This window comes from Eleutherodactylus coqui, chromosome 3 (assembly GCF_035609145.1).
Source record: "Eleutherodactylus coqui strain aEleCoq1 chromosome 3, aEleCoq1.hap1, whole genome shotgun sequence".
In the NCBI taxonomy this organism is placed as follows: domain Eukaryota; kingdom Metazoa; phylum Chordata; class Amphibia; order Anura; family Eleutherodactylidae; genus Eleutherodactylus; species Eleutherodactylus coqui.
Window position 1 is genome coordinate 317,160,805 of NC_089839.1, and position 26,168 is coordinate 317,186,972.

Here is a 26,168-nt window from a genome sequence, read left to right on the forward strand (position 1 = left end):
CACTACGCACAGACTTCTGGCCACTACACACAGACTTCTGGCCACTACGCACAGACTTCTGGACACTACACACAGACGTCTGGCCGCTACGCACAGACTTCTGGCCACTACACATAGACTTCTGGCCACTACGCACAGACTTCTGGCCACTACGCACAGACTTCTGGCCACTACGCACAGACTTCTGGCCACTACGCACAGACTTCTGGCCACTACGCACAGACTTCTGGACACTACGCACAGACTTCTGGCCACTACGCACAGACTTCTGGCCACTACGCACAGACTTCTGGCCACTACACACAGACTTCTGGACACTACGCACAGACTTCTGGCCACTACGCACAGACTTCTGGCCACTACGCACAGACTTCTGGACACTACGCACAGACTTCTGGCCACTACGCACAGACTTCTGGACACTACGCACAGACTTCTTGCCACTACGCATAGACTTCTGGACACTACGCACAGACTACTGGCCCCTACACTTCTGGCCACTACACACAGACTTCTGGCCACTACGCACAGACTTCTGGCCACTACACAGTGACTTCTGGCCACTACGCACAGACTTCTGGCCACTACGCACAGACTTCTGGCCACTACACACAGACTTCTGGCCACTACGCACAGACTTCTGGACACTACACACAGACGTCTGGCCACTACACACAGACGTCTGGACACTACACTTCTGGCCACTACACATAGACTTCTGGCCACTATGCACAGACTTCTGGCCACTAAACACAGACCTCTGGCCACTACACACAGACTTCTGGACACTACGCACAGACTTCTGGCCACTACACACAGACTTCTGGCCACTACGCAGAGACTTCTGGCCACTACGCAGAGACTTCTGGCCACTACGCAAAGAGTTCTGGCCACTACGCACAGACTTCTGGCCACTACGCACAGACTTCTGGCCACTACGCACAGACTACTGGACACTACACTTCTGGCCACTACATACAGACTTCTGGCCACTACGCAGAGACTTCTAGCCACTACACACAGACTTCTGGCCACTACGCACAGACTTCTGGCCACTACGCACAGACTTCTGGCCACTACGCAGAGACTTCTGGCCACTACGCAAAGAGTTCTGGCCACTACGCACAGACTTCTGGCCACTACGCACAGACTTCTGGCCACTACGCACAGACTACTGGACACTACACTTCTGGCCACTACACACAGACTTCTGGACACTACGCAGAGACTTCTGGACACTACGCACAGACTTCTGGCCACTACGCAGAGACTTCTGGACACTACGCACACACTACTGGACACTACACTTCTGGCCACTACATACAGACTTCTGGCCACTACACACAGACTTCTGGCCACTACACACAGACTTCTGGACACTACGCACAGACTTCTGGCCACTACGCACAGACTTCTGGACACTACGCACAGACTTCTGGCCACTACGCATAGACTTCTGGACACTACGCACAGACTACTGGCCCCTACACTTCTGGCCACTACACACAGACTTCTGGCCACTACGCACAGACTTCTGGCCACTACACAGTGACTTCTGGCCACTACGCACAGACTTCTGGCCACTACGCACAGACTTCTGGCCACTACACACAGACTTCTGGCCACTACGCACAGACTTCTGGACACTACACACAGACGTCTGGCCACTACACACAGACGTCTGGACACTACACTTCTGGCCACTACACATAGACTTCTGGCCACTATGCACAGACTTCTGGCCACTAAACACAGACCTCTGGCCACTACACACAGACTTCTGGACACTACGCACAGACTTCTGGCCACTACACACAGACTTCTGGCCACTACGCAGAGACTTCTGGCCACTACGCAGAGACTACTGGCCACTACGCAAAGAGTTCTGGCCACTACGCACAGACTTCTGGCCACTACGCACAGACTTCTGGCCACTACGCACAGACTACTGGACACTACACTTCTGGCCACTACATACAGACTTCTGGCCACTACGCAGAGACTTCTAGCCACTACACACAGACTTCTGGACACTACGCAGAGACTTCTGGACACTACGCACAGACTTCTGGCCACTACGCAGAGACTTCTGGACACTACGCACACACTACTGGACACTACACTTCTGGCCACTACATACAGACTTCTGGCCACTACACACAGACTTCTGGCCACTACACACAGACTTCTGGCCACTACGCACAGACTTCTGGCCACTACGCAGAGACTTCTAGCCACTACGCAGAGACTTCTGGCCACTACGCAGAGACTTCTGGCCACTACGCAGAGACTTCTGGCCACTACGCACGGACTTCTGGCCACTGCGCATGGACTACTGGACACTACACACAGACTTCTGGCCACTACGCACAGACTTCTGGCCACTACGCACAAACTTCTGGCCACTACGCACAGTCTTCTGGCCACTAAACACAGACAACTGGACACTATGCACATTCTTTTGGCCACTACGCACAGACTTCTGGCCACTAAACACAGACAACTGGACACTACGCACAGACTTCTGGCCACTACGCAGAGACTTCTGGCCACTACGCACAGACTTCTGGCCACTACGCACAGACGTCTGGCCACTACGCACAGACTTCTGGCCACTACGCACAGACTTCTGGCCACTACGCACAGATTTCAGGCCACTACGCAGAGACTTCTGGCCACTACGCACAGACTTCTGGCCTCTACGCACAGACTTCTGGCCACTACGCACAGACTTCTGGCCACTACGCAGAGACTTCTAGCCACTACGCAGAGACTTCTGGCCACTACGCACAGACTTCTGGCCACTACGCACAGACTTCTGGCCACAGCGCACAGAGCTCTGGCCACTGCGCACAGAGTTCTGGCCACTACACACAGACTTCTGGCCACTACGCACAGACTTCTGGCCACTAAACACAGACTTCTGGCCACTAAGCACAGACTTCTGGCCACTAAGCACAGACTTCTGGCCACTACACAGAGACTTCTGGCCACTACACAGAGACTTCTGGCCACTAAGCACAGACTTCTGGCCACTACTCTTCTGGCCTCTACACACAGACTTCTGGCTACTACACACAGACTTCTGGCCACTAAACTTCTCGCCACTACGGAAGACTTCTGGCCACTACACAGCGGCTTCTGGCCACTATACACACACTTCTGGCCACTATACATAGACTTCTGGACACTACGCACAGACTTCTGGCCACTACACATAGACTTCTGGACACTACGCACAGACTTCTGGACACTATTGACAGACTTCTGGCCACTAGGTACAGACTTCTGGCCACTACGCAGAGACTTCTGGCCACTACGCACAGACTTCTGGCCACTAAACACAGATTTCTGGCCACTACAAATAGACTTCTGGACACTAAAGACAGACTTCTGGCCACTAAGCACAGACTTCTGGCCACTACTCTTCTGGCCTCTACACACAGACTTCTGGCCACTACACACAGACTTCTGGCCACTACACACAGACTTCTGGCCACTAAACTTCTCGCCACTACGGAAGACTTCTGGCCACTACACATAGACTTCTGGCCACTAAACTTCTCGCCACTACGGAAGACTTCTGGCCACTACGCACAGACTTCTGGACACTATTGACAGACTTCTCGCCACTACGCACAGACTTCTGGCCACTACGCACAGATTTCAGGCCACTACGCAGAGACTTCTGGCCACTACGCACAGACTTCTGGCCACTACGCACAGACTTCTGGCCACTACGCAGAGACTTCTGGCCACTACGCAGAGACTTCTGGCCACTACGCAGAGACTTCTGGCCACTACGCAGAGACTTCTGGACACTACGCACACACTACTGGACACTACACTTCTGGCCACTACATACAGACTTCTGGCCACTACACACAGACTTCTGGCCACTACACACAGACTTCTGGCCACTACGCACAGACTTCTGGCCACTACGCAGAGACTTCTGGCCACTACGCAGAGACTTCTGTCCACTACGCACAGACTTCTGGACACTACGCACAGACTTCTGGCCACTACGCACAGACTTCTGGCCACTACGCACAGACTTCTGGCCACTACACACAGACTTCTGGCCACTACGCAGAGACTTCTGGACACTACGCACACACTACTGGACACTACACTTCTGGCCACTACATACAGACTTCTGGCCACTACACACAGACTTCTGGCCACTACACACAGACTTCTGGCCACTACGCACAGACTTCTGGCCACTACGCAGAGACTTCTAGCCACTACGCAGAGACTTCTGGCCACTACGCAGAGACTTCTGGCCACTACGCAGAGACTTCTGGCCACTACGCACGGACTTCTGGCCACTGCGCATGGACTACTGGACACTACACACAGACTTCTGGCCACTACGCACAGACTTCTGGCCACTACGCACAAACTTCTGGCCACTACGCACAGTCTTCTGGCCACTAAACACAGACAACTGGACACTATGCACATTCTTCTGGCCACTACGCACAGACTTCTGGCCACTAAACACAGACAACTGGACACTACGCACAGACTTCTGGCCACTACGCAGAGACTTCTGGCCACTACGCACAGACTTCTGGCCACTACGCACAGACGTCTGGCCACTACGCACAGACTTCTGGCCACTACGCACAGACTTCTGGCCACTACGCACAGATTTCAGGCCACTACGCACAGACTTCTGGCCACTACGCACAGACTTCTGGCCTCTACGCACAGACTTCTGGCCACTACGCACAGACTTCTGGCCACTACGCAGAGACTTCTAGCCACTACGCAGAGACTTCTGGCCACTACGCAGAGACTTCTGGCCACTACGCACAGACTTCTGGCCACAGCGCACAGAGCTCTGGCCACTGCGCACAGAGTTCTGGTGACTACACACAGACTTCTGGCCACTACGCACAGACTTCTGGCCACTAAACACAGACTTCTGGCCACTAAGCACAGACTTCTGGCCACTAAGCACAGACTTCTGGCCACTACACAGAGACTTCTGGCCACTACACAGAGACTTCTGGCCACTAAGCACAGACTTCTGGCCACTACTCTTCTGGCCTCTACACACAGACTTCTGGCTACTACACACAGACTTCTGGCCACTAAACTTCTCGCCACTACGGAAGACTTCTGGCCACTACACAGCGGCTTCTGGCCACTATACACACACTTCTGGCCACTATACATAGACTTCTGGACACTACGCACAGACTTCTGGCCACTACACATAGACTTCTGGACACTACGCACAGACTTCTGGACACTATTGACAGACTTCTGGCCACTAGGTACAGACTTCTGGCCACTACGCAGAGACTTCTGGCCACTACGCACAGACTTCTGGCCACTAAACACAGATTTCTAGCCACTACACATAGACTTCTGGACACTACGCACAGACTTCTGGACACTATTGACAGACTTCTGGCCACTAGGTACAGACTTCTGGCCACTACGCAGAGACTTCTGGCCACTATGAAAAGACTTCTGGCCACTACACACAGACTACTGGACACTACACACAGACTTCTGGCCACTACACACAGACTTCTGGCCACTACACAGCGACTTCTGGACACTACACTTCTGGCCACTACGCACAGACTACTGGACACTACGCACAGACTTCTGGCCACTACGCACAGACTTCTGGCCACTACGCAGAGACTTCTGGCCACTACGCAGAGACTTCTGGCCACTACGCACAGACTTCTGGCCACTGCGCACAGACTTCTGGCCACTACGCACAGACTTCTGGCCACTAAACGCAGACTTCTGGCCACTACTCTTCTGGCCTCTACACACAGACTTCTGGCTACTACACACAGACTTCTGGCCACTAAACTTCTCGCCACTACGGAAGACTTCTGGCCACTACACAGCGGCTTCTGGCCACTATACACACACTTCTGGCCACTATACATAGACTTCTGGACACTACGCACAGACTTCTGGCCACTACACATAGACTTCTGGACACTACGCACAGACTTCTGGACACTATTGACAGACTTCTGGCCACTAGGTACAGACTTCTGGCCACTACGCAGAGACTTCTGGCCACTACGCACAGACTTCTGGCCACTAAACACAGATTTCTAGCCACTACACATAGACTTCTGGACACTACGCACAGACTTCTGGACACTATTGACAGACTTCTGGCCACTAGGTACAGACTTCTGGCCACTACGCAGAGACTTCTGGCCACTATGAAAAGACTTCGGGCCACTACACACAGACTACTGGACACTACACACAGACTTCTGGCCACTACACACAGACTTCTGGCCACTACACAGCGACTTCTGGACACTACACTTCTGGCCACTACGCACAGACTACTGGACACTACGCACAGACTTCTGGCCACTACGCACAGACTTCTGGCCACTACGCAGAGACTTCTGGCCACTACGCAGAGACTTCTGGCCACTACGCACAGACTTCTCGCCACTGCGCACAGACTTCTGGCCACTGCGCACAGACTTCTGGCCACTAAACACAGACTTCTGGCCACTGCGCACAGACTTCTGGCCACTACGCACAGACTTCTGGCCACTACATACAGACTTCTGGCCACTACACACAGACTTCTGGCCACTACACACAGACTTCTGGCCACTACGCACAGACTTCTAGCCACTACGCAGAGACTTCTGGCCACTACGCAGAGACGTCTGGCCACTACGCAGAGACTTCTGGCCACTACGCACAGACTTCTGGCCACTGCGCATGGACAACTGGACACTACACACAGACTTCTGGACACTACGCACAGACTTCTGGCCACTACGCACAGACTTCTGGCCACTAAACACAGACAACTGGACACTATGCACATTCTTCTGGCCACTACGCACAGACTTCTGGCCACTAAACACAGACAACTGGATACTACGCACAGACTTCTGGCCACTACGCACAGACTTCTGGCCACTACGCACAGACTTCAGGCCACTACGCACAGACTTCTGGCCACTACGCACAGACTTCTGGCCACTACGCACAGATTTCAGGCCACTACGCACAGACTTCAGGCCACTACGCACAGACTTCTGGCCACTACACACAGACTTCTGGCCACTACGCACAGACTTCTGGCCACTACGCACAGACTTCTGGCCACTACGCAGAGACTTCTGGCCACTACGCACAGACTTCTGGCCACTACGCACAGACTTCTGGCCACTACGCACAGATTTTAGGCCACTACGCAGAGACTTCTGGCCACTACGCACAGACTTCTGGCCACTACGCACAGACTTCTGGCCACTACGCACAGATTTTAGGCCACTACGCAGAGACTTCTGGCCACTACGCAGAGACTTCTGGCCGCTACGCACAGACTTCTGGCCACTGCGCACAGACTTCTGGCCACTACGCAGAGACTTCTGGCCACTACGCACAGATTTCAGGCCACTACACACAGACTTCTGGCCACTACACACAGACTTCTGGCCACTACGCACAGACTTCTGGCCACTACACACAGACTTCTGGCCACTACACACAGACTTCTGGCCACTACGCACAGACTTCTGGCCACTACACACAGACTTCTGGCCACTACGCACAGACTTCTGGACACTACACACAGACGTCTGGCCACTACACACAGACGTCTGGACACTACGCACAGACTTCTGGCCACTAAACACAGACCTCTGGCCACTACACATAGACTTCTGGCCACTACGCACAGACTTCTGGCCACTACACACAGACTTCTGGCCACTACGCAGAGACTTCTGGCCACTACGCACAGACTTCTGGCCACTAAACACAGACCTCTGGCCACTACACACAGACTTCTGGACACTACGCACAGACTTCTGGCCACTACACACAGACTTCTGGCCACTACGCAGAGACTTCTGGCCACTACGCAGAGACTTCTGGCCACTACGCAAAGAGTTCTGGCCACTACGCACAGACTTCTGGCCACTACGCACAGACTTCTGGCCACTACTCTTCTGGCCTCTACACACAGACTTCTGGCTACTACACACAGACTTCTGGCCACTAAACTTCTCGCCACTACGGAAGACTTCTGGCCACTACACAGCGACTTCTGGCCACTATACACACACTTCTGGCCACTATACATAGACTTCTGGACACTACGCACAGACTTCTGGCCACTACACATAGACTTCTGGACACTACGCACAGACTTCTGGACACTATTGACAGACTTCTGGCCACTAGGTACAGACTTCTGGCCACTACGCAGAGACTTCTGGCCACTACGCACAGACTTCTGGCCACTAAACACAGATTTCTGGCCACTACACATAGACTTCTGGACACTACGCACTGACTTCTGGACACTATTGACAGACTTCTGGCCACTAGGTACAGACTTCTGGCCACTACGCAGAGACTTCTGGCCACTATGAACAGACTTCTGGCCACTACACACAGACTACTGGACACTACACACAGACTTCTGGCCACTACACACAGACTTCTGGCCACTACACACAGACTTCTGGCCACTACGCACAGACTTCTGGCCACTACGCAGAGACTTCTGGCCACTACGCAGAGACTTCTGGCCACTACGCACAGACTTCTCGCCACTGCGCACAGACTTCTGGCCACTGCGCACAGACTTCTGGCCACTAAACACAGACTTCTGGCCACTGCGCACAGACTTCTGGCCACTACGCACAGACTTCTGGCCACTACATACAGACTTCTGGCCACTACACACAGACTTCTGGCCACTACACACAGACTTCTGGCCACTACGCACAGACTTCTAGCCACTACGCAGAGACTTCTGGCCACTACGCAGAGACGTCTGGCCACTACGCAGAGACTTCTGGCCACTACGCACAGACTTCTGGCCACTGCGCATGGACAACTGGACACTACACACAGACTTCTGGCCACTACGCACAGACTTCTGGCCACTACGCACAGACTTCTGGCCACTAAACACAGACAACTGGACACTATGCACATTCTTCTGGCCACTACGCACAGACTTCTGGCCACTAAACACAGACAACTGGATACTACGCACAGACTTCTGGCCACTACGCACAGACTTCTGGCCACTACGCACAGACTTCAGGCCACTACGCACAGACTTCTGGCCACTACGCACAGACTTCTGGCCACTACGCACAGATTTCAGGCCACTACGCACAGACTTCAGGCCACTACGCACAGACTTCTGGCCACTACACACAGACTTCTGGCCACTACGCACAGACTTCTGGCCACTACGCACAGACTTCTGGCCACTACGCAGAGACTTCTGGCCACTACGCACAGACTTCTGGCCACTACGCACAGACTTCTGGCCACTACGCACAGATTTTAGGCCACTACGCAGAGACTTCTGGCCACTACGCAGAGACTTCTGGCCACTACGCACAGACTTCTGGCCACTGCGCACAGACTTCTGGCCACTACGCAGAGACTTCTGGCCACTACGCACAGATTTCAGGCCACTACACACAGACTTCTGGCCACTACACACAGACTTCTGGCCACTACGCACAGACTTCTGGCCACTACACACAGACTTCTGGCCACTACACACAGACTTCTGGCCACTACGCACAGACTTCTGGCCACTACACACAGACTTCTGGCCACTACGCACAGACTTCTGGACACTACACACAGACGTCTGGCCACTACACACAGACGTCTGGACACTACGCACAGACTTCTGGCCACTAAACACAGACCTCTGGCCACTACACATAGACTTCTGGCCACTACGCACAGACTTCTGGCCACTACACACAGACTTCTGGCCACTACGCAGAGACTTCTGGCCACTACGCACAGACTTCTGGCCACTAAACACAGACCTCTGGCCACTACACACAGACTTCTGGACACTACGCACAGACTTCTGGCCACTACACACAGACTTCTGGCCACTACGCAGAGACTTCTGGCCACTACGCAGAGACTTCTGGCCACTACGCAAAGAGTTCTGGCCACTACGCACAGACTTCTGGCCACTACGCACAGACTTCTGGCCACTACTCTTCTGGCCTCTACACACAGACTTCTGGCTACTACACACAGACTTCTGGCCACTAAACTTCTCGCCACTACGGAAGACTTCTGGCCACTACACAGCGACTTCTGGCCACTATACACACACTTCTGGCCACTATACATAGACTTCTGGACACTACGCACAGACTTCTGGCCACTACACATAGACTTCTGGACACTACGCACAGACTTCTGGACACTATTGACAGACTTCTGGCCACTAGGTACAGACTTCTGGCCACTACGCAGAGACTTCTGGCCACTACGCACAGACTTCTGGCCACTAAACACAGATTTCTGGCCACTACACATAGACTTCTGGACACTACGCACTGACTTCTGGACACTATTGACAGACTTCTGGCCACTAGGTACAGACTTCTGGCCACTACGCAGAGACTTCTGGCCACTATGAACAGACTTCTGGCCACTACACACAGACTACTGGACACTACACACAGACTTCTGGCCACTACACACAGACTTCTGGCCACTACACACAGACTTCTGGCCACTACACACAGACTTCTGGCCACTACGCACAGACTTCTGGCCACTACGCAGAGACTTCCAGCCACTACGCAGAGACTTCTGGCCACTACGCATAGACTTCTGGCCACTACGCAGAGACTTCTGGCCACTACGCACAGACTTCTGGCCACTGCGCATGGACTACTGGACACTACACACAGACTTCTGGCCACTACGCACAGACTTCTGGCCACTACGCACAGACTTCTGGCCACTACGCACAGACTTCTGGCCACTAAACACAGACAACTGGACACTATGCACATTCTTCTGGCCACTACGCACAGACTTCTGGCCACTAAACACAGACAACTGGACACTACGCACAGACTTCTGGCCACTACGCACAGATTTCAGGCCACTACGCGCAGACTTCTGGCCACTACGCACAGACTTCTGGCCACTACGCACCGACTTCTGGCCACTACGCACAGACTTCTGGCCACTACGCACAGACTTCTGGCCACTACGCAGAGACTTCTAGCCACTACGCAGAGACTTCTGGCCACTACGCAGAGACTTCTGGCCACTACGCACAGACTTCTGGCCACTGCGCACAGAGCTCTGGCCACTGCGCACAGAGTTCTGGCCACTACACACAGACTTCTGGCCACTACGCACAGACTTCTGGCCACTAAACACAGACTTCTGGCCACTAAGCACAGACTTCTGGCCACTAAGCACAGACTTCTGGCCACTACACAGAGACTTCTGGCCACTACACAGAGACTTCTGGCCACTAAGCACAGACTTCTGGCCACTACTCTTCTGGCCTCTACACACAGACTTCTGGCTACTACACACTGACTTCTGGCCACTAAACTTCTCGCCACTACGGAAGACTTCTGGCCACTACACAGCGACTTCTGGCCACTATACACACACTTCTGGCCACTATACATAGACTTCTGGACACTACGCACAGACTTCTGGCCACTACACATAGACTTCTGGACACTACGCACAGACTTCTGGACACTATTGACAGACTTCTGGCCACTAGGTACAGACTTCTGGCCACTACGCAGAGACTTCTGGCCACTACGCACAGACTTCTGGCCACTAAACACAGAATTCTGGCCACTACACATAGACTTCTGGACACTACGCACTGACTTCTGGACACTATTGACAGACTTCTGGCCACTAGGTACAGACTTCTGGCCACTACGCAGAGACTTCTGGCCACTATGAACAGACTTCTGGCCACTACACACAGACTACTGGACACTACACACAGACTTCTGGCCACTACACACAGACTTCTGGCCACTACACAGCGACTTCTGGACACTACACTTCTGGCCACTACGCACAGACTACTGGACACTACGCACAGACTTCTGGCCACTACGCAGAGACTTCTGGCCACTATGCACAGACTTCTGGCCACTGCGCACAGACTTCTGGCCACTACGCACAGACTTCTGGCCACTAAACACAGACTTCTGGCCACTAAGCACAGACTTCTGGCCACTACGCACAGACTTCTGGCCACTAAACACAGACTTCTGTCCACTACACAGAGACTTCTGGCCACTAAGCACAGACTTCTGGCCACTAAGCACAGACTTCTGGCCACTACTCTTCTGGCCTCTACACACAGACTTCTGGCCACTACACACAGACTTCTGGACACTACACACAGACTTCTGGCCACTAAACTTCTCGCCACTACACACAGACTTCTGGCCACTACACACAGACTTCTGGCCACTACACACAGACTTCTGGCACTACGCACAGACTTCTGGAAACTACACATAGACTTCTGGACACTACACACAGACTTCTGGCACTACGCACAGACTTCTGGAAACTACACATAGACTTCTGGACACTACACACAGACTTCTGGACACTACACACAGACTTCTGGCCTCTACACACAGACTTCTGGACACTACACACAGACTTCTGTCCACTACACACAGACTTCTGGCCTCTACACACAGACTTCTGGCCACTACGCACAGACTTCGGGACACTACACACAGACTTCTGGCCACTACACATAGACTTCGGGACACTACACACAGACTTCTCGCCACTACACACAGACTTCTGGACACTACACACAGACTTCTGGCCACTACACATAGACTTCTGGACACTACGCACAGACTTCGGGACACTACACACAGACTTCTGGCCACTACACATAGACTTCGGGACACTACACACAGACTTCTGGCCACTACACATACACTTCTGGCCACTACACATAGACTTCTGGCCACTACACATAGACTTCGGGACACTACACATAGACTTCGGGACACTACACACAGACTTCTGGACACTACACATAGACTTCTGGACACTACACACAGACTTCTGGCCACTACACACAGACTTCTGGCCTCTACACACAGACTTCTGGCCACTACGCACAGACTTCTGGACACTACACACAGACTTCTGGCCACTACACACAGACTTCTGGACACTACACACAGACGTCTGGACACTACACTTCTGGCCACTACACAAAGACTTCTGGCCACTACGCACAGACTTCTGGCCACTAAACACAGACCTCTGGCCACTACACACAGACTTCTGGCCCTTACACATAGACTTCTGGCCTCTACACACAGACTTCTGGACACTACACTTCTAGCCACTACAAACAGACTTCTGGCCACTACACACAGACTTCTGGACACTACGCACAGACTTCTGGCCACTACACACAGACTTCTGGCCACTACAAACAGACTTCTGGCCACTACGCAGAGACTTCTGGCCACTACGCAAAGAGTTCTGGCCACTACGCACAGACTTCTGGCCACTACGCACAGACTTCTGGCCACTACGCACAGACTACTGGACACTACACTTCTGGCCACTACATACAGACTTCTGGCCACTACGCAGAGACTTCTAGCCACTACACACAGACTTCTGGACACTACGCAGAGACTTCTGGACACTACGCACAGACTTCTGGCCACTACGCAGAGACTTCTGGACACTACGCACACACTACTGGACACTACACTTCTGGCCACTACATACAGACTTCTGGCCACTACACACAGACTTCTGGCCACTACACACAGACTTCTGGCCACTACGCACAGACTTCTGGCCACTACGCAGAGACTTCTAGCCACTACGCAGAGACTTCTGGCCACTACGCAGAGACTTCTGGCCACTACGCAGAGACTTCTGGCCACTACGCATGGACTACTGGACACTACACACAGACTTCTGGCCACTACGCACAGACTTCTGGCCACTACGCACAAACTTCTGGCCACTACGCACAGTCTTCTGGCCACTAAACACAGACAACTGGACACTATGCACATTCTTCTGGCCACTACGCACAGACTTCTGGCCACTAAACACAGACAACTGGACACTACGCACAGACTTCTTGCCACTACGCAGAGACTTCTGGCCACTACGCACAGACTTCTGGCCACTACGCACAGACGTCTGGCCACTACGCACAGACTTCTGGCCACTACGCACAGACTTCTGGCCACTACGCACAGATTTCAGGCCACTACGCAGAGACTTCTGGCCACTACGCACAGACTTCTGGCCTCTACGCACAGACTTCTGGCCACTACGCACAGACTTCTGGCCACTACGCAGAGACTTCTAGCCACTACGCAGAGACTTCTGGCCACTACGCACAGACTTCTGGCCACTACGCACAGACTTCTGGCCACAGCGCACAGAGCTCTGGCCACTGCGCACAGAGTTCTGGCCACTACACACAGACTTCTGGCCACTACGCACAGACTTCTGGCCACTAAACACAGACTTCTGGCCACTAAGCACAGACTTCTGGCCACTAAGCACAGACTTCTGGCCACTACACAGAGACTTCTGGCCACTACACAGAGACTTCTGGCCACTAAGCACAGACTTCTGGCCACTACTCTTCTGGCCTCTACACATAGACTTCTGGCTACTACACACAGACTTCTGGCCACTAAACTTCTCGCCACTACGGAAGACTTCTGGCCACTACACAGCGGCTTCTGGCCACTATACACACACTTCTGGCCACTATACATAGACTTCTGGACACTACGCACAGACTTCTGGCCACTACACATAGACTTCTGGACACTACGCACAGACTTCTGGACACTATTGACAGACTTCTGGCCACTAGGTACAGACTTCTGGCCACTACGCAGAGACTTCTGGCCACTACGCACAGACTTCTGGCCACTAAACACAGATTTCTGGCCACTACACATAGACTTCTGGACACTAAGACAGACTTCTGGCCACTAAGCACAGACTTCTGGCCACTACTCTTCTGGCCTCTACACACAGACTTCTGGACACTACACACAGACTTCTGGCCACTACACACAGACTTCTGGCCACTAAACTTCTCGCCACTACGGAAGACTTCTGGCCACTACACACAGACTTCTGGCCACTACGCACAGACTTCTGGACACTATTGACAGACTTCTCGCCACTACGCACAGACATCTGGCCACTACGCACAGATTTCAGGCCACTACGCACAGACTTCTCGCCACTACGCAGAGACTTCTGGCCACTACGCAGAGACTTCTGGCCACTACGCACAGACTTATGGCCACTACGCACAGACTTCTGGCCACTACGCAGAGACTTCTGGCCACTACGCAGAGACTTCTGGCCACTACGCAGAGACTTCTGGCCACTACGCAGAGACTTCTGGACACTACGCACACACTACTGGACACTACACTTCTGGCCACTACATACAGACTTCTGGCCACTACACACAGACTTCTGGCCACTACACACAGACTTCTGGCCACTACGCACAGACTTCTGGCCATTACGCAGAGACTTCTGGCCACTACGCAGAGACTTCTGGCCACTACGCACAGACTTCTGGACACTACGCACAGACTTCTGGCCACTACACACAGACTTCTGGCCACTACGCACAGACTTTTGGCCACTACGCAGAGACCTCTAGCCACTACGCAGAGACTTCTGGCCACTACGCAGAGACTTCTGGCCACTACGCAGAGACTTCTGGCCACTACGCACAGACTTCTGGCCACTGCGCATGGACTACTGGACACTACACACAGACTTCTGGCCACTACGCACAGACTTCTGGCCACTACGCACAGACTTCTGGCCACTACGCACAGACTTCTGGCCACTAAACACAGACAACTGGACACTATGCACATTCTTCTGGCCACTACGCACAGACTTCTGGCCACTAAACACAGACAACTGGACACTACGCACAGACTTCTGGCCACTACGCACAGATTTCAGGCCACTACGCGCAGACTTCTGGCCACTACGCACAGACTTCTGGCCACTACGCACCGACTTCTGGCCACTACGCACAGACTTCTGGCCACTACGCACAGACTTCTGGCCACTACGCAGAGACTTCTAGCCACTACGCAGAGACTTCTGGCCACTACGCACAGACTTCTGGCCACTACGCACAGACTTCTGGCCACTGCGCACAGAGCTCTGGCCACTGCGCACAGAGTTCTGGCCACTACACACAGACTTCTGGCCACTACGCACAGACTTCTGGCCACTAAACACAGACTTCTGGCCACTAAGCACAGACTTCTGGCCACTAAGCACAGACTTCTGGCCACTACACAGAGACTTCTGGCCACTACACAGAGACTTCTGGCCACTAAGCACAGACTTCTGGCCACTACTCTTCTGGCCTCTACACACAGACTTCTGGCTACTACACACAGACTTCTGGCCACTAAACTTCTCGCCACTACGGAAGACTTCTGGCCACTACACAGCGACTTCTGGCCACTATACACACACTTCTGGCCACTATACATAGACTTCTGGACACTACGCACAGACTTCTGGCCACTACACATAGACTTCTGGACACTACGCACAGACTTCTGGACACTATTGACAGACTTCTGGCCACTAGGTACAGACTTCTGGCCACTACGCAGAGACTTCTGGCCACTACGCACAGACTTCTGGCCACTAAACACAGATTTCTGGCCACTACACATAGACTTCTGGACACTACGCACTGACTTCTGGACACTATTGACAGACTTCTGGCCACTAGGTACAGACTTCTGGCCACTACGCAGAGACTTCTGGCCACTATGAACAGACTTCTGGCCACTACACACAGACTACTGGACACTACACACAGACTTCTGGCCACTACACACAGACTTCTGGCCACTACACAGCGACTTCTGGACACTACACTTCTGGCCACTACGCACAGACTACTGGACACTACGCACAGACTTCTGGCCACTACGCAGAGACTTCTGGCCACTACGCACAGACTTCTGGCCACTGCGCACAGACTTCTGGCCACTACGCACAGACTTCTGGCCACTAAACACAGACTTCTGGCCACTAAGCACAGACTTCTGGCCACTACGCACAGACTTCTGGCCACTAAACACAGACTTCTGTCCACTACACAGAGACTTCTGGCCACTAAGCACAGACTTCTGGCCACTAAGCACAGACTTCTGGCCACTACTCTTCTGGCCTCTACACACAGACTTCTGGCCACTACACACAGACTTCTGGACACTACACACAGACTTCTGGCCACTAAACTTCTCGCCACTACGGAAGACTTCTGGCCACTACACACAGACTTCTGGCCACTACACACAGACTTCTGGCACTACGCACAGACTTCTGGAAACTACACATAGACTTCTGGACACTACACACAGACTTCTGGACACTACACACAGACTTCTGGCCTCTACACACAGACTTCTGGCCACTACACACAGACTTCTGTCCACTACACACAGACTTCTGGCCTCTACACACAGACTTCTGGCCACTACACACAGACTTCGGGACACTACACACAGACTTCTGGCCACTACACATAGACTTCGGGACACTACACACAGACTTCTGGCCACTACACACAGACTTCTGGACACTACACACAGACTTCTGGCCACTACACATAGACTTCGGGACACTACACACAGACTTCTGGCCACTACACACAGACTTCTGGACACTACGCACAGACTTCTGGCCACTACGCACAGACTTCTGGCCACTACGCAGAGACTTCTGGCCACTACGCAGAGACTTCTGGCCACTACGCACAGACTTCTGGCCACTGCGCACAGACTTCTGGCCACTGCGCACAGACTTCTGGCCACTAAACACAGACTTCTGGCCACTGCGCACAGACTTCTGGCCACTACGCACAGACTTCTGGCCACTACATACAGACTTCTGGCCACTACACACAGACTTCTGGCCACTACACACAGACTTCTGGCCACTACGCACAGACTTCTGGCCACTACGCACAGACTTCTAGCCACTACGCAGAGACTTCTGGCCACTACGCAGAGACGTCTGGCCACTACGCAGAGACTTCTGGCCACTACGCACAGACTTCTGGCCACTGCGCATGGACAACTGGACACTACACACAGACTTCTGGACACTACGCACAGACTTCTGGCCACTACGCACAGACTTCTGGCCACTAAACACAGACAACTGGACACTATGCACATTCTTCTGGCCACTACGCACAGACTTCTGGCCACTAAACACAGACAACTGGATACTACGCACAGACTTCTGGCCACTACGCACAGACTTCTGGCCACTACGCACAGACTTCAGGCCACTACGCACAGACTTCTGGCCACTACGCACAGACTTCTGGCCACTACGCACAGATTTCAGGCCACTACGCACAGACTTCAGGCCACTACGCACAGACTTCTGGCCACTACACACAGACTTCTGGCCACTACGCACAGACTTCTGGCCACTACGCAGAGACTTCTGGCCACTACGCACAGACTTCTGGCCACTACGCACAGACTTCTGGCCACTACGCACAGATTTTAGGCCACTACGCAGAGACTTCTGGCCACTACGCAGAGACTTCTGGCCACTACGCACAGACTTCTGGCCACTGCGCACAGACTTCTGGCCACTACGCAGAGACTTCTGGCCACTACGCACAGATTTCAGGCCACTACACACAGACTTCTGGCCACTACACACAGACTTCTGGCCACTACGCACAGACTTCTGGCCACTACACACAGACTTCTGGCCACTACACACAGACTTCTGGCCACTACGCACAGACTTCTGGCCACTACACACAGACTTCTGGCCACTACGCAGAGACTTCTGGCCACTACGCACAGACTTCTGGCCACTAAACACAGACCTCTGGCCACTACACACAGACTTCTGGACACTACGCACAGACTTCTGGCCACTACACACAGACTTCTGGACACTACGCAGAGACTTATGGCCACTACGCAGAGACTTCTGGCCACTACGCAAAGAGTTCTGGCCACTACGCACAGACTTCTGGCCACTACGCACAGACTTCTGGCCACTACTCTTCTGGCCTCTACACACAGACTTCTGGCTACTACACACAGACTTCTGGCCACTAAACTTCTCGCCACTACGGAAGACTTCTGGCCACTACACAGCGACTTCTGGCCACTATACACACACTTCTGGCCACTATACATAGACTTCTGGACACTACGCACAGACTTCTGGCCACTACACATAGACTTCTGGACACTACGCACAGACTTCTGGACACTATTGACAGACTTCTGGCCACTAGGTACAGACTTCTGGCCACTACGCAGAGACTTCTGGCCACTACGCACAGACTTCTGGCCACTAAACACAGATTTCTGGCCACTACACATAGACTTCTGGACACTACGCACTGACTTCTGGACACTATTGACAGACTTCTGGCCACTAGGTACAGACTTCTGGCCACTACGCAGAGACTTCTGGCCACTATGAACAGACTTCTGGCCACTACACACAGACTACTGGACACTACACACAGACTTCTGGCCACTACACACAGACTTCTGGCCACTACGCACAGACTTTTGGCCACTACGCAGAGACCTCTAGCCACTACGCAGAGACTTCTGGCCACTACGCAGAGACTTCTGGCCACTACGCAGAGACTTCTGGCCACTACGCACAGACTTCTGGCCACTGCGCATGGACTACTGGACACTACACACAGACTTCTGGCCACTACGCACAGACTTCTGGCCACTACGCACAGACTTCTGGCCACTACGCACAGACTTCTGGCCACTAAACACAGACAACTGGACACTATGCACATTCTTCTGGCCACTACGCACAGACTTCTGGCCACTAAACACAGACAACTGGACACTACGCACAGACTTCTGGCCACTACGCACAGATTTCAGGCCACTACGCGCAGACTTCTGGCCACTACGCACAGACTTCTGGCCACTACGCACCGACTTCTGGCCACTACGCACAGACTTCTGGCCACTACGCACAGACTTCTGGCCACTACGCAGAGACTTCTAGCCACTACGCAGAGACTTCTGGCCACTACGCAGAGACTTCTGGCCACTACGCACAGACTTCTGGCCACTGCGCACAGAGCTCTGGCCACTGCGCACAGAGTTCTGGCCACTACACACAGACTTCTGGCCACTACGCACAGACTTCTGGCCACTAAACACAGACTTCTGGCCACTAAGCACAGACTTCTGGCCACTAAGCACAGACTTCTGGCCACTACACAGAGACTTCTGGCCACTACACAGAGACTTCTGGCCACTAAGCACAGACTTCTGGCCACTACTCTTCTGGCCTCTACACACAGACTTCTGGCTACTACACACAGACTTCTGGCCACTAAACTTCTCGCCACTACGGAAGACTTCTGGCCACTACACAGCGACTTCTGGCCACTATACACACACTTCTGGCCACTATACATAGACTTCTGGACACTACGCACAGACTTCTGGCCACTACACATAGACTTCTGGACACTACGCACAGACTTCTGGACACTATTGACAGACTTCTGGCCACTAGGTACAGACTTCTGGCCACTACGCAGAGACTTCTGGCCACTACGCACAGACTTCTGGCCACTAAACACAGATTTCTGGCCACTACACATAGACTTCTGGACACTACGCACTGACTTCTGGACACTATTGACAGACTTCTGGCCACTAGGTACAGACTTCTGGCCACTACGCAGAGACTTCTGGCCACTATGAACAGACTTCTGGCCACTACACACAGACTACTGGACACTACACACAGACTTCTGGCCACTACACACAGACTTCTGGCCACTACACAGCGACTTCTGGACACTACACTTCTGGCCACTATGCACAGACTACTGGACACTACGCACAGACTTCTGGCCACTACGCAGAGACTTCTGGCCACTACGCACAGACTTCTGGCCACTGCGCACAGACTTCTGGCCACTACGCACAGACTTCTGGCCACTAAACACAGACTTCTGGCCACTAAGCACAGACTTCTGGCCACTACGCACAGACTTCTGGCTACTAAACACAGACTTCTGTCCACTACACAGAGACTTCTGGCCACTAAGCACAGACTTCTGGCCACTAAGCACAGACTTCTGGCCACTACTCTTCTGGCCTCTACACACAGACTTCTGGCCACTACACACAGACTTCTGGACACTACACACAGACTTCTGGCCACTAAACTTCTCGCCACTACGGAAGACTTCTGGCCACTACACACAGACTTCTGGCCACTACACACAGACTTCTGGCACTACGCACAGACTTCTGGAAACTACACATAGACTTCTGGACACTACACACAGACTTCTGGACACTACACACAGACTTCTGGCCTCTACACACAGACTTCTGGCCACTACACACAGACTTCTGTCCACTACACACAGACTTCTGGCCTCTACACACAGACTTCTGGCCACTACACACAGACTTCTGTCCACTACACACAGACTTCTGGCCTCTACACACAGACTTCTGGCCACTACACACAGACTTCGGGACACTACACACAGACTTCTGGCCACTACACATAGACTTCGGGACACTACACACAGACTTCTGGCCACTACACACAGACTTCTGGACACTACACACAGACTTCTGGCCACTACACATAGACTTCTGGACACTACGCACAGACTTCGGGACACTACACACAGACTTCTGGCCACTACACATACACTTCGGGACACTACACACAGACTTCTGGCCACTACACATACACTTCTGGCCACTACACATAGACTTCTGGCCACTACACATAGACTTCGGGACACTACACACAGACTTCTGGACACTACACATAGACTTCTGGACACTACACACAGACTTCTGGCCACTACACACAGACTTCTGGCCACTACACACAGACTTCTGGCCACTACGCACAGACTTCTGGACACTACACACAGACTTCTGGACACTGCACACAGACTTCTGGCCACTACGCACAGACTTCTGGACACTACACACAGACTTCTGGCCGCTACACACAGACTTCTGGACACTGCACACAGACGTCTGGACACTACACTTCTGGCCACTACACATAGACTTCTGGCCACTACGCACAGACTTCTGGCCACTAAACACAGACCTCTGGCCACTACACACAGACTTCTGGCCCTTACACATAGACTTCTGGCCTCTACACACAGACTTCTGGACACTACACTTCTAGCCACTACAAACAGACTTCTGGCCACTACACACAGACTTCTGGACACTACGCACAGACTTCTGGACACTACGCACAGACTACTGGACACTACACTTCTAGCCACTACAAACAGACTTCTGGCCACTACACACAGACTTCTGGCCACTACACACAGACTTCTGGCCTCTACACACAGACTTCTGGACACTACGCACAGACTACTGGACACTACACTTCTAGCCACTACAAACAGACTTCTGGCCACTACACACAGACTTCTGGACACTACGCACAGACTTCTGGCCACTACGCACAGAGTTCTGGCCACTACGCACAGACTTCTGGCCACTGCGCACAGACTTCTGGCCACTGCGCACAGACTTCTGGCCACTAAACACAGACTTCTGGCCACTGCGCACAGACTTCTGGCCACTACGCACAGACTTCTGGCCACTACATACAGACTTCTGGCCACTACACACAGACTTCTGGCCACTACACACAGACTTCTGGCCACTACGCACAGACTTCTGGCCACTACGCACAGACTTCTAGCCACTACGCAGAGACTTCTGGCCACTACGCAGAGACGTCTGGCCACTACGCAGAGACTTCTGGCCACTACGCACAGACTTCTGGCCACTGCGCATGGACAACTGGACACTACACACAGACTTCTGGACACTACGCACAGACTTCTGGCCACTACGCACAGACTTCTGGCCACTAAACACAGACAACTGGACACTATGCACATTCTTCTGGCCACTACGCACAGACTTCTGGCCACTAAACACAGACAACTGGATACTACGCACAGACTTCTGGCCACTACGCACAGACTTCTGGCCACTACGCACAGACTTCAGGCCACTACGCACAGACTTCTGGCCACTACGCACAGACTTCTGGCCACTACGCACAGATTTCAGGCCACTACGCACAGACTTCAGGCCACTACGCACAGACTTCTGGCCACTACACACAGACTTCTGGCCACTACGCACAGACTTCTGGCCACTACGCAGAGACTTCTGGCCACTACGCACAGACTTCTGGCCACTACGCACAGACTTCTGGCCACTACGCACAGATTTTAGGCCACTACGCAGAGACTTCTGGCCACTACGCAGAGACTTCTGGCCACTACGCACAGACTTCTGGCCACTGCGCACAGACTTCTGGCCACTACGCAGAGACTTCTGGCCACTACGCACAGATTTCAGGCCACTACACACAGACTTCTGGCCACTACACACAGACTTCTGGCCACTACGCACAGACTTCTGGCCACTACACACAGACTTCTGGCCACTACACACAGACTTCTGGCCACTACGCACAGACTTCTGGCCACTACACACAGACTTCTGGCCACTACGCACAGACTTCTGGACACTACACACAGACGTCTGGCCACTACACACAGACGTCTGGACACTACGCACAGACTTCTGGCCACTAAACACAGACCTCTGGCCACTACACATAGACTTCTGGCCACTACGCACAGACTTCTGGCCACTACACACAGACTTCTGGCCACTACGCAGAGACTTCTGGCCACTACGCACAGACTTCTGGCCACTAAACACAGACCTCTGGCCACTACACACAGACTTCTGGACACTACGCACAGACTTCTGGCCACTACACACAGACTTCTGGACACTACGCAGAGACTTATGGCCACTACGCAGAGACTTCTGGCCACTACGCAAAGAGTTCTGGCCACTACGCACAGACTTCTGGCCACTACGCACAGACTTCTGGCCACTACTCTTCTGGCCTCTACACACAGACTTCTGGCTACTACACACAGACTTCTGGCCACTAAACTTCTCGCCACTACGGAAGACTTCTGGCCACTACACAGCGACTTCTGGCCACTATACACACACTTCTGGCCACTATACATAGACTTCTGGACACTACGCACAGACTTCTGGCCACTACACATAGACTTCTGGACACTACGCACAGACTTCTGGACACTATTGACAGACTTCTGGCCACTAGGTACAGACTTCTGGCCACTACGCAGAGACTTCTGGCCACTACGCACAGACTTCTGGCCACTAAACACAGATTTCTGGCCACTACACATAGACTTCTGGACACTACGCACTGACTTCTGGACACTATTGACAGACTTCTGGCCACTAGGTACAGACTTCTGGCCACTACGCAGAGACTTCTGGCCACTATGAACAGACTTCTGGCCACTACACACAGACTACTGGACACTACACACAGACTTCTGGCCACTACACACAGACTTCTGGCCACTACGCACAGACTTTTGGCCACTACGCAGAGACCTCTAGCCACTACGCAGAGACTTCTGGCCACTACGCAGAGACTTCTGGCCACTACGCAGAGACTTCTGGCCACTACGCACAGACTTCTGGCCACTGCGCATGGACTACTGGACACTACACACAGACTTCTGGCCACTACGCACAGACTTCTGGCCACTACGCACAGACTTCTGGCCACTACGCACAGACTTCTGGCCACTAAACACAGACAACTGGACACTATGCACATTCTTCTGGCCACTACGCACAGACTTCTGGCCACTAAACACAGACAACTGGACACTACGCACAGACTTCTGGCCACTACGCACAGATTTCAGGCCACTACGCGCAGACTTCTGGCCACTACGCACAGACTTCTGGCCACTACGCACCGACTTCTGGCCACTACGCACAGACTTCTGGCCACTACGCACAGACTTCTGGCCACTACGCAGAGACTTCTAGCCACTACGCAGAGACTTCTGGCCACTACGCAGAGACTTCTGGCCACTACGCACAGACTTCTGGCCACTGCGCACAGAGCTCTGGCCACTGCGCACAGAGTTCTGGCCACTACACACAGACTTCTGGCCACTACGCACAGACTTCTGGCCACTAAACACAGACTTCTGGCCACTAAGCACAGACTTCTGGCCACTAAGCACAGACTTCTGGCCACTACACAGAGACTTCTGGCCACTACACAGAGACTTCTGGCCACTAAGCACAGACTTCTGGCCACTACTCTTCTGGCCTCTACACACAGACTTCTGGCTACTACACACAGACTTCTGGCCACTAAACTTCTCGCCACTACGGAAGACTTCTGGCCACTACACAGCGACTTCTGGCCACTATACACACACTTCTGGCCACTATACATAGACTTCTGGACACTACGCACAGACTTCTGGCCACTACACATAGACTTCTGGACACTACGCACAGACTTCTGGACACTATTGACAGACTTCTGGCCACTAGGTACAGACTTCTGGCCACTACGCAGAGACTTCTGGCCACTACGCACAGACTTCTGGCCACTAAACACAGATTTCTGGCCACTACACATAGACTTCTGGACACTACGCACTGACTTCTGGACACTATTGACAGACTTCTGGCCACTAGGTACAGACTTCTGGCCACTACGCAGAGACTTCTGGCCACTATGAACAGACTTCTGGCCACTACACACAGACTACTGGACACTACACACAGACTTCTGGCCACTACACACAGACTTCTGGCCACTACACAGCGACTTCTGGACACTACACTTCTGGCCACTATGCACAGACTACTGGACACTACGCACAGACTTCTGGCCACTACGCAGAGACTTCTGGCCACTACGCACAGACTTCTGGCCACTGCGCACAGACTTCTGGCCACTACGCACAGACTTCTGGCCACTAAACACAGACTTCTGGCCACTAAGCACAGACTTCTGGCCACTACGCACAGACTTCTGGCCACTAAACACAGACTTCTGTCCACTACACAGAGACTTCTGGCCACTAAGCACAGACTTCTGGCCACTAAGCACAGACTTCTGGCCACTACTCTTCTGGCCTCTACACACAGACTTCTGGCCACTACACACAGACTTCTGGACACTACACACAGACTTCTGGCCACTAAACTTCTCGCCACTACGGAAGACTTCTGGCCACTACACACAGACTTCTGGCCACTACACACAGACTTCTGGCACTACGCACAGACTTCTGGAAACTACACATAGACTTCTGGACACTACACACAGACTTCTGGACACTA